This window comes from Babylonia areolata, chromosome 13 (assembly GCF_041734735.1).
Source record: "Babylonia areolata isolate BAREFJ2019XMU chromosome 13, ASM4173473v1, whole genome shotgun sequence".
NCBI classification, from domain to species: Eukaryota; Metazoa; Mollusca; class Gastropoda; order Neogastropoda; family Buccinidae; genus Babylonia; species Babylonia areolata.
The window spans coordinates 19,999,349-20,009,348 of record NC_134888.1 but is presented as its reverse complement, the minus strand read 5'-3'; the positions used below and the strand labels follow the sequence as shown (position 1 = coordinate 20,009,348).

Here is a 10,000-nt window from a genome sequence, read left to right as displayed (position 1 = left end):
CTTGCCTTGCCTTGACTTGTTTTGTCTTGTCTTGTCTTGAGGAGGAAGGTGGCAGAGTGGTTACGACGCTCATCTATCAATAGAGAGAGAGTCTGTGAGGGTCTGGGTTCGAATCCAGCTCTCACCCCCTTTCCCCAAGTTTTTATTTTATTTTATTTTATTTTATCTTATTTTATTTTTGAAAATTATTATTATTTATTTATTTATTTTGTTTTATTTTATTTTATTTCTTTCTTCTTCTTTTTTTTCTTCTTTTTTTTTTTTTTTTTTTTTTTTGTTTGTTTTTGTACGCTTATAGTTGACTTCATCAAGTTTTTGCACCTTATACATATTATTATTATTAGTAGTAGTAGTTCATGCTTTTTTTATGTATTTATCTTTTTTTTTCTTCTTTTTTTTTCTCAAGGCCTGACTAAGCGCGTTGGATTACGCTGCTGGTCAGGCATCTGCTTGGCAGATGTGGTGTAGCGTATATGGAATTGTCCGAACGCAGTGACGCCTCCTTGAGCTACTGAAACTGAAACTGAAACTGACTGGCAAATCAAACTGAGTGTGGCAAGTCATTCGGATGAGACGATAATAAACCGAGGTCCTCCCCGTGTGCTGCTAGCAAGCATTTTAGTGGCGCAGTGTAAAAGTACCCATGTCAACGAGAGTGAATGATGTCCTCTGGCAGTGCAATTTTGCCTCCTAGTTTGAGAGTCATAATCTTTTACAAAGGACTAATCTGTAAATGGTTTCCCACTGACTGGAGAAACCATTGATAATACTTTGCTGTTGGCCCAAATGTAAAATAGTTGGTATGGCTATTGTAAATAATGTAAGTGAGTGCAATACTAAATGCCATTCTTTTTTTTTCCTTTTTTTTCTTTTTTTGTGGTTACATGTTATTTTCATGTGCACCTCAATCCACGGGGTTTCCTGAAATAAACAGGTCTTGTCTAGTCTTGTCTTGTCTTGACTTGTCTTGTCTTGCCTTGTCTTGCCTTGCCTTGCCTTGTCTTGTTTTGTTCTGTTTCGCCTTGCGTTATCTTGTCTTGTCTTGTCTTGTTTTGCCTTGTTTTTGTCTTGTCTTGTCTTACCTTTCTTGTTTTACCTTGTCTTGTCTTGTCTTGTTTTTGCCTTTTTTTTGTCTTGTCTTGTCTTACCTTTCTTGTTTTACCTTGTCTTGTCTTGTTTTGCTTTGTTTTGCCTTGCCTTGCCTTGTTTGTTTGTTGTTTTTTTTGTTTTTGTTTTTGGGGGTTTTGGGGGGGTTTTTTTGGGGGGTTGCCTTACCTTGCCTTGTCTTGTTTTGTCTTGTCTTGAGGAGGAAGGTTGCAGAGTGGTTACGATGCTCATCTATCAATAAAGAGAGAGTCTGTGAGGGTCTGGGTTCGAATCCAGCAAGCACTTGGCGCACTGTAAAAGTACCCATGTCAACGAGAGTGAATGATGTCCTCTGGCAACACTTCTGCAGAATAAACCTACTCTGATATGTACACAAACTTTTTTTTTCAAACTTTTGTTTTTAATTCATTTTTGCTTTTACATTTTTCACATATATAACAGAATACATTTACATTACAGAATCTAAAATGTTTTTTGCCAGACTTCACCAAACGTTCTTTTGAATGTGTTATTAACAATTCCAATATGTTATTTGTTGTTGCAGAAGGTTTGCTGCGTAGTCCAATAGGACATTTGTTATAGTTGTTTGATGTTGGCGTTTATAATGTTTCCATTTTCCCTAGCGTTGTCTCTCCCTATTCACCCTCCACACATACACACACTTTTACCCCCCACCCTCCTCCCACAACCCCTACCCCCACGGTTTTTTTGTTTTTTTTTCTTCTTTTTTTCTTTTTTTTCGTCTAATATCACTTCAAGTGGAAAGACGTTAAACTGAAGACGACGACATTTACATTACAAGAAAATATGCATCATGGATAGATCAACTATGTATTCAACATTTTATATATTAACGTTATATAACGTTAACTGTATGTCCTTAGTAGTCTTATATATTAGAGGTTCATGTGTATATAAATATGAAGGACATGTTTAAATATGAAAAGAAATATAGATAGATAAATAAAGATAAATGAATAAGGGAAGAAGAGAGGAAGAGAAATCTCAGAGAGAGAGGAAAAAAAAGGTTCTTCATTTTTACTCTACAGTGCTCCATATGAAATGGACCAATACTATTGATATATATATACCAGAAACATATATATATATATATATACATATACATACATATACAAACATACATACATATATATATATATATATATATATATATATATATATACATACATATATATACACATACATACACACACACACACACACACACATATATATATATATATATATATATATATATATATATATATACATATACATGTATATACACATACGTACACAAACATAATTATACGCACGCTTTCAAGGCCTGACTGGGTGCTTATACTGTTGGTCAAACATATTTGTATTTGCATCTGTTTTTCTCTTTTTATCACAACAGATTTGTCTGTGTGAAATTCGGGCTGCTATCCCCAGGGACAGCGCGTCGCTACACTACAGCGCCCCCCTCCCCCCACTCCTCCCCCCGCCACTCCCCCCCCCCCCCCCCACACACACACACACACACTCCTTTTTTTTCTTCTTTTTTTTCCTGCGTGCAGTTTTATTTGTTTTTCCTATCGAAGTGGATTTTTTTTTAAACAGAATTTCGCCAGGAACAACCCCTTTTGTTGCCGTGGGATCTTCTACGTGCTCTAAGTGCATGCTGCACACGGGATCTCGGTTTTATCATCTCATCCGAATGACTAGTGTCCAGACCACCACTCAAAGGCCTTGTGGAGGGGGAGGAGAAAATATCGGTGGCTGAGCCGTGATTGTGACTCGAACCAGCGCGCTGAGATTATCTCGCTTTCTAGGCGGACGCGTTATCGCTACTAGGCCATCACTCCATTCTACGCCTCCAAGCAGATGTTGTGTACCGTATAATTATGGATCTGTGTCCGAATGCATTGACTATGCACGCCTCTGAGAAAACTGAATCTCATGCCGAAACCGATTATCTTGTCTGTGTCAGTCTATGTCACTCACTGTCGACCGCTGTTCACACCTGCAATTTTTACCTGCCCCACCAGTGGGGCTCAGAGTGGCTCACTTGAACACCAGGAGGTCCTGATTACAAAGAGATATGTGGCGCGTTTTATCAGAAAAGGATACAGAGTGGTTGTGGTGGTGGTAGTGGATAGGAGAGGGGGTAAAAAATTTAACAAAAAAAAAAAAAAAGCTAAAGAGAAAGGGGGGAGGGGGGGAGATTCTTTTTGATGTTGTTACTGTCGACCAGCATTCGCCATGTGTGTGTGTGTGTGTGTGTGTGTGTGTGTGTGTGTGATTTATTGCTTTGTGTTGTGTTGTTTTTTTGCTCTCATTTACACACACACACACACACACACACGCACACACACACACACACACACGCGCGTGCGCGCGCACACACACACACACACACATACACACACCACATACACACACACACACACACACACAGAGTAATCTTTTGGTAAACTGACCACAGATCAGCTGATAGATAAGAGTTACATGAGTCTACATGAAGGCAAATAGAGCTGGAAAAGAACACTGGATCAGAATGATGTCCAGTTGCTTAATCGATTCTGCTTCGGAGCCTCTCAAATCTTTAAAAGAGAGAAGAGTGAACAGCGGTTCGGTAGTGTAGTGGTTATCACGTTCGCCTCACACGCAAGAGGTCCTGGGTTCGACCCCCAGCCAAACCACGGTGTGTTTACACACATATATACGATTATTTCCATTTCTATTGTTGATGCTTAAAAAAAGACAGCTTTAATCATTGCTGGTATCATAACGAATATGGTCATCCTGTTGCATTTTGTATTTTTGTATTTCTTTTAATCACAACAAATTTTTCTGTGTGAAATTCAGGCTGCTCTCCCCCGGGAGAGCGCATTGCTACACTACAGCGCCAGCCTTTTTTTCCCCTGCGTGCAGTTTTATTTGTTTTTCCTATCGAAGAGGGTTTTTTTGTTTGTTTTTTTACATAATTTTGCTAGGAACAACCCTTTTGTTGCCGTGGGATCTTTTACGTGCACTAAGTGCATGCTGCACACGGGACCTCGGGTTTCATCGTCTCATCTGAATGACTAGCGTCCAGACCACCACTCAAAGGTCTAGTGGATGGGGGGGGGGGGGGGGGGGAATATCGGCGGCTGAGCCGTGATTGTGATTCGAACCAGCGCGCTCAGATTCTCTCGCTTCCTAGGCGGACGTGTTACCTCTACTAAGCTATCACTTCATACGCCTCCCAGCAGACGTTATGTGACATATGATTATGGCTCTGTGTCCGAATGCACTGACTACGTACGCCTCTTTGAGAAAACTGAATCTCAAGCCGAAACCGATTATCTTGTCTGTGTCAGTCTGTGTCACTCACTGTCGACCGCTGTTCACACCTGCAATTTTTACCTGCCCCACCAGTGGGGCTCAGAGTGGCTCACTTGAACACCAGGAGGTCCTGATTACAAAGAGATTTGTGGCGCGTTTTATCAGAAAAGGATGCAGAGTGGTTGTGGTGGTGGTAGTGGATGGGAGGAGTGTGTGTGTGGGGGGGGGGAGTGGGGGGGTTAGAAAATAAAAATATATATCTGTTAAAGAGAAGGGGGGGGGGGAGATTCTTTTTGATGTTGTTAGTATCGACCAGCAGTCGCCATGTGTGTGTGTGTGTGTGTGTGTGTGATTTATTGCTTTGTGTTGTGTTGTTTTTTTGCTCTCATTTACACACACACACACACACGCGCGCATATCTACACGCACGCAGTCACACACACTTGCACACGCACGCACGCACGCACACACACACACACACACACATACACGCAACTTCCTCAGCCTTCAAGGAGGCATCAAAGTGTGCTGAATGATCCTTATGCGCTGCACCACACGTGCTGACAGTGAAAGGAATAATAGTTTCAAAAATAAAAAATAAAATGTAAAAGACTATAGAATTTAGAAACAGCGCAACAAAACACGACATGACACGGCACAGCACCACACTACACTACACTACACTACACTTTACTTCACAACTACACTACACTACACTACACTACACTACACAATAACAGTTTCAAAAATAGAAATAAAAAGTAAAAGACTATAGAATTTAGAAACAGCGCAACAAAACACGACACTACACTACACTATACTACACTACACTACACTACACAACTACACTACACTGCACTACACTACACAACTACACTACACTACACTTCACTACACTACTACACTACACTACTACACTACACTACACTACACCACACTACTACACTACACTACACTACACTACACTGCACTACACTTCACTACACTATACTACACTACACTACCTTACACTACTTCACAATTACACTACACTACACCCTGGTTCAAAGTATCAAAAAATAAATTTAAAAAAAACAGCAAAAAAAAAAAAAAAAAAAAAAAACTACGCCCTGGTTCAAAGTATCAAAAAAGAAATTTAAAAAAAAGCAATCAAACAAAAAAAAAAAAACAGCAACCAAAAAAACAACAACAAAAAACAAAAACTACAACCTGGTTCAAAGTATCAAAAAAGAAATTAAAAGAAACAGCAGCAAAAAAAAAAAAAATAAAATAAAAATAATAAATTGGTTCGGCTGGGGGTCGAACCCAGGACCTCTCGCGTGTGAGGCGAGCGTGATAACCACTACACTACCGAACCGTTAGGATTGAGCTCTAAAGTTGTTCTCATAACAGGATATCACCTAATCTGGAGAGATTATCTCGGGGTCATTGGGACAAACTTAATACTCCGTGTGGTCGGTTCTTATATAACCCCGAGGTATGTTAGAGATCGTGTGGCGAACTACCTGCTTCTGTCAAAAGTAGACTTTTTGGTTTGCTTCGATTTTTTTTTCCAAACATTTTTTAAATTCAATTTTACATTATGCTAGACACACATGACTGCAATATTAATATCAATGGTGGACTGTTTAAACTATCTACAAACGCATATACACGATTTCGATTTCGTTTTTGTTTTCATTAGTTTTTCTTGTTTTTCTTTCTTCTTTTTTTTTCTCTCTTCTTTTTTTTTCTGTTCTGTCTTCTGGGAAGCATACTTGCATGTGTGGGATGGCTAGGAGGGAGGGGGGAGTTGGGGGTGGGGGTGGGGTGGGAGAGAGAGGGGTGGTTGTAACGTGTGTGTGTGTGTGTGTGTGTGTGTGTGTGTGTGTGTGTGTGTGTGTGTGTGTGTGTGTGTGTGTGTGTGCATGTGTGTGTGTGTGTGTGTGTGTGTGTGTGCATGTGCATGTGTGTATGTGTGTATGTGTGTGTGTGTGTGTGTGTGTGCATGGGTGCATGTGTGTGTGTGTGTGTGTGTGTGTGTGTGTGTGTGTGTGTGTGTGTGTGTGTGTGTGTGTGTGTGTGTACGAGCATTCGCGCGTGCACTGGCGCTCGTCTGTGCGTGTGTATGAATGTAAGTGTGTGTGCTCTCGTGTAAGTCTCTATGCGGGTGGTCAAACATGTCTGTGTTTACGTGTGCGTGTGCGACATAATTCACACACACGCGCGCACGCAGACAACACACACACGCACGCACACACACATACACACACGCAGTGCTATGACCAGAAATGCGTATGAGCTTGCGTCCATTAATTGTGTATGTACATGTCTTTGCGTGTGTGTGCATGTTTGTCAATGTGCGTGTGTGCTCGTGCGCTCGTGCGTATGTGTGTGTGTGTGTGTGTGTGTGTGTGTGTGTGTGAGGATGTTTGTGCGCGCGCTTTTGTGTTTTGTGTCTGTATTCTGCATGCGAGAAGGTGCGTGCATTCACTAAGTGGAAAATACGCCTGCGCCAGCATCCTTGAGTCGCCGGCCGAGGCGCGCACTGGCCACTGGAACTTAAAGACGTCCGCGCGCGCGCGCGCGCTCCTACACACACACACACACACACACACACACACACACACACACACACACACACACACACACACTGACACTCACACACACACACACACACACACACACACACACACACACACACTGACACTGATACACACACACATTGACACTCACACACACACACACACACACACACACACACACACACACACACACACACACACACACACAGTAGAGACTAAGGTTATAAGGAAGGTGTAAATCGTTCTGCTGTCAACCCATCATCCATTTTACACTTTACGCAGCAGGTGAGGCCCCTAAAAACAACTCTCTTTTTTTCTCCTCTGGAGCAGGAAAGAGAGAGAGAGAGATAGGATATATATATATATATATATGGATAAGTATAATGGGAGAGAGATAGAGGAGAGAGAGATGGATAAGTATAATGAGAGAGAGAAAGAGAGAGAGGACGAGAGAGATATATGGATAAGTATAATGGGAGAGAGAACGAGAGAGGGATGAGTATAATGAGAGAGAGAGAGAGAGAGAGAGAGAGAGGAGAGAGAGAGAGATGGATAAGTATAATGAGAGAGAGAGAGTAAAAGAGAGAGGAGAGAGACAGAGAGAGAAAGAGAGAGAGGAGAGAGAGAAAGAGAGAGAGAGATGGATGAGTATAATATGAGAGAGTAAGAGGGAGAGAGGAGAGAGAGAGAGAGAAAGAGAGAGAGAGGAGAGGGAGAGAGGAGAGAGAGATGGATAAGTATAATGAGAGAGAGAGGGAGTAAGAGAGAGAGAGATGGATAAGTATAATGAGAGAGAGAAAGAGAGAGAGAGGGAGAGAGAGAGATGGAGAAGTATAATGGGAGAGAGAAAGAGAGAGAGGGAGAGAGAGATGGATAAGTATAATGAGAGAGGGAGTAAGAGAGAGAGAGAGATGGATAAGTATAATGAGAGAGAGAGGGAGTAAGAGAGAGAGAGAGAGATGGATAAGTATAATGAGAGAGAGTAAGAGAAGAGAGAGAGAGAGATGGATGAGATAATGAGAGAGAGAGAGGAGAGAGAGAGAATGATGAGTATAATTTGAGAGAGTAAGAGAGAGAGAGGGAAAGAGAGAGAGGTGGATGAGTATAATGAAAGAATGAACGGACTGTGGGAACATGTGGTGGTGGCGATGGGTGTGGGTGCGGTGTGGGTGCGGTGGGGGTGTGTGGGTGCGGTTGCGGGGTGGGGGGATGTGGGCGGGTGTGTGGGTGCGATAGGGGTGTGTGGGTGCGGTGGGGGTGTGTGGGTGCGGTGGGGGTGTGTGGGCGGGTGTGTGGGTGCTATAGGGGTGTGTGGGTGCTATAGGGTGTGTGGGTGCTATAGGGGTGTGTGGGTGCGGTGGGGGGGTGTGGGCGGGTGTGTGGGTGCTATAGGGGTGTGTGGGTGCGGTGGGGGTGCGGTGAGGGTGTGTGGGTGCGGTGAGGGTGTGTGGGTGCGGTGGGGGTGTGTGGATGCGGTGGGGGTGTGTGGGTGCGGTGGGGGTGCGGTGGGGGGTGTGGGTGCGGTGGGGGTGCGGTGTGGGTGTGTGGGTGCGGTGGGGGTGCGGTGGGGGTGTGTTGGTGCGGTGTGGGTGTGTGGGTGCGGTGGGGGTGCGGTGAGGGTGTGTGGGTGCGGTGAGGGTGTGTGGGTGCGGTGGGGGTGTGTGGATGCGGTGGGGGTGTGTGGGTGCGGTGGGGGTGCGGTGGGGGGTGTGGGTGCGGTGGGGGTGCGGTGGGGGTGTGTGGGTGCGGTGGGGGTGCGGTGGGGGTGTGTTGGTGCGGTGTGGGTGTGTGGGTGCGGTGTGGGTGCGGTGAGGGTGTGTGGGTGCGGTGTGGGTGTGTGTGGGTGCGGTGGGGGTGCGGTGAGGGTGTGTGGGTGCGGTGGCGGTGTGTGGGTGCGGTGTGGGTGCGGTGAGGGTGTGTGGATGCGGTGTGGGTGTGTGTGGGTGCGGTGGGGGTGCGGTGAGGGGGTGTGTGGGTGCGGTGGGGGTGCGGTGAGGGTGTGTGGGTGCGGTGGGGGTGTGTGGGTGCGGTGGGGGGGTGTGGGTGCGGTGGGGTGCGGTGTGGGTGTGTGTGGGTGCGGTGGGGGTGTGTGGGTGCGGTGGGGGTGCGGTGTGGGGGTGTGTGGGTGCGGTGGGGGTGCGGTGAGGGTGTGTGGGTGCGGTGGGGGTGTTTGGGTGCGGTGGGGTGCGGTGTGGCGGTGTGTGGGTGTGTGTGGGTGCGGTGGGGGTGTGTGGGTGCGGTGGGGGTGCGGTGAGGGTGTGTGGGTGAGGTGTGGGTGTGTGTGGGTGCGGTGGGGGTGCGGTGAGGGTGTGTGGGTGCGGTGGGGGTGTTTGGGTGCGGTGGGGTGCGGTGTGGCGGTGTGTGGGTGCGTTGGGGGTGTGTGCGTGCGGTGGGGGGGTGTGGGTGCGGTGGGGGTGCGGTGTGGGGGTGTGTGGGTGCGGTGGGGGTGCGGTGTGGGGGGGTGTGGGTGCGGTGGGGGTGCGGTGAGGGTGTGTGGGTGCGGTGGGGGTGTGTGGGTGCGGTGGGGTGCGGTGTGGGGGTGTGTGGGTGCGGTGGGGGTGTGTGGGTGCGGTGGGGGTGTGTGGGTGCGGTGGGGGTACGGTGTGGGGGTGTGTGGGTGCGGTGGGGGTGCGGTGAGGGGGTGTGTGGGTGCGGTGGGGGTGCGGTGAGGGTGTGTGGGTGCGGTGTGGGTGGGTGTGGGTGCGGTGGGGGTGCGGTGTGGGGGGGTGTGGGTGCGGTGGGGGGTGCGGTGAGGGTGTGTGGGTGCGGTGTGGGTGTGTGTGGGTGCGGTGGGGGTGCGGTGTGGGGGTGTGTGGGTGCGGTGGGGGTGTGTGGGTGCGGTGGGGGGGTGTGGGTGCGGTGGGGGTGCGGTGTGGGGGTGTGTGGGTGCGGTGGGGGTGCGGTGAGGGGGGTGTGGGTGCGGTGGGGGTGCGGTGAGGGTGTGTGGGTGCGGTGTGGGTGCGGTGTGGGTGTGTGTGGGTGCGGTGGGGTGTGTGGGTGCGGTGGGGGTGTGTGGGTGC

The 10,000-nt window shown here is 47.2% G+C and overlaps 2 non-coding genes across 2 annotated transcripts; one reads left to right on the top strand and one right to left on the bottom strand.

Moving 5' to 3' along the window:
• The first annotated feature begins 3,718 nt into the window (after positions 1-3,718).
• Positions 3,719-3,791, top strand: Trnav-cac (transfer RNA valine (anticodon CAC)). The gene has a single exon. It is a non-coding gene; the product is annotated as a tRNA-Val (tRNA).
• A 1,909-nt stretch (positions 3,792-5,700) lies between these two features.
• Trnav-cac (transfer RNA valine (anticodon CAC)) lies at positions 5,701-5,773 on the bottom strand. Its single transcript has one exon. It is a non-coding gene; the product is annotated as a tRNA-Val (tRNA).
• Positions 5,774-10,000: the final 4,227 nt, after the last annotated feature.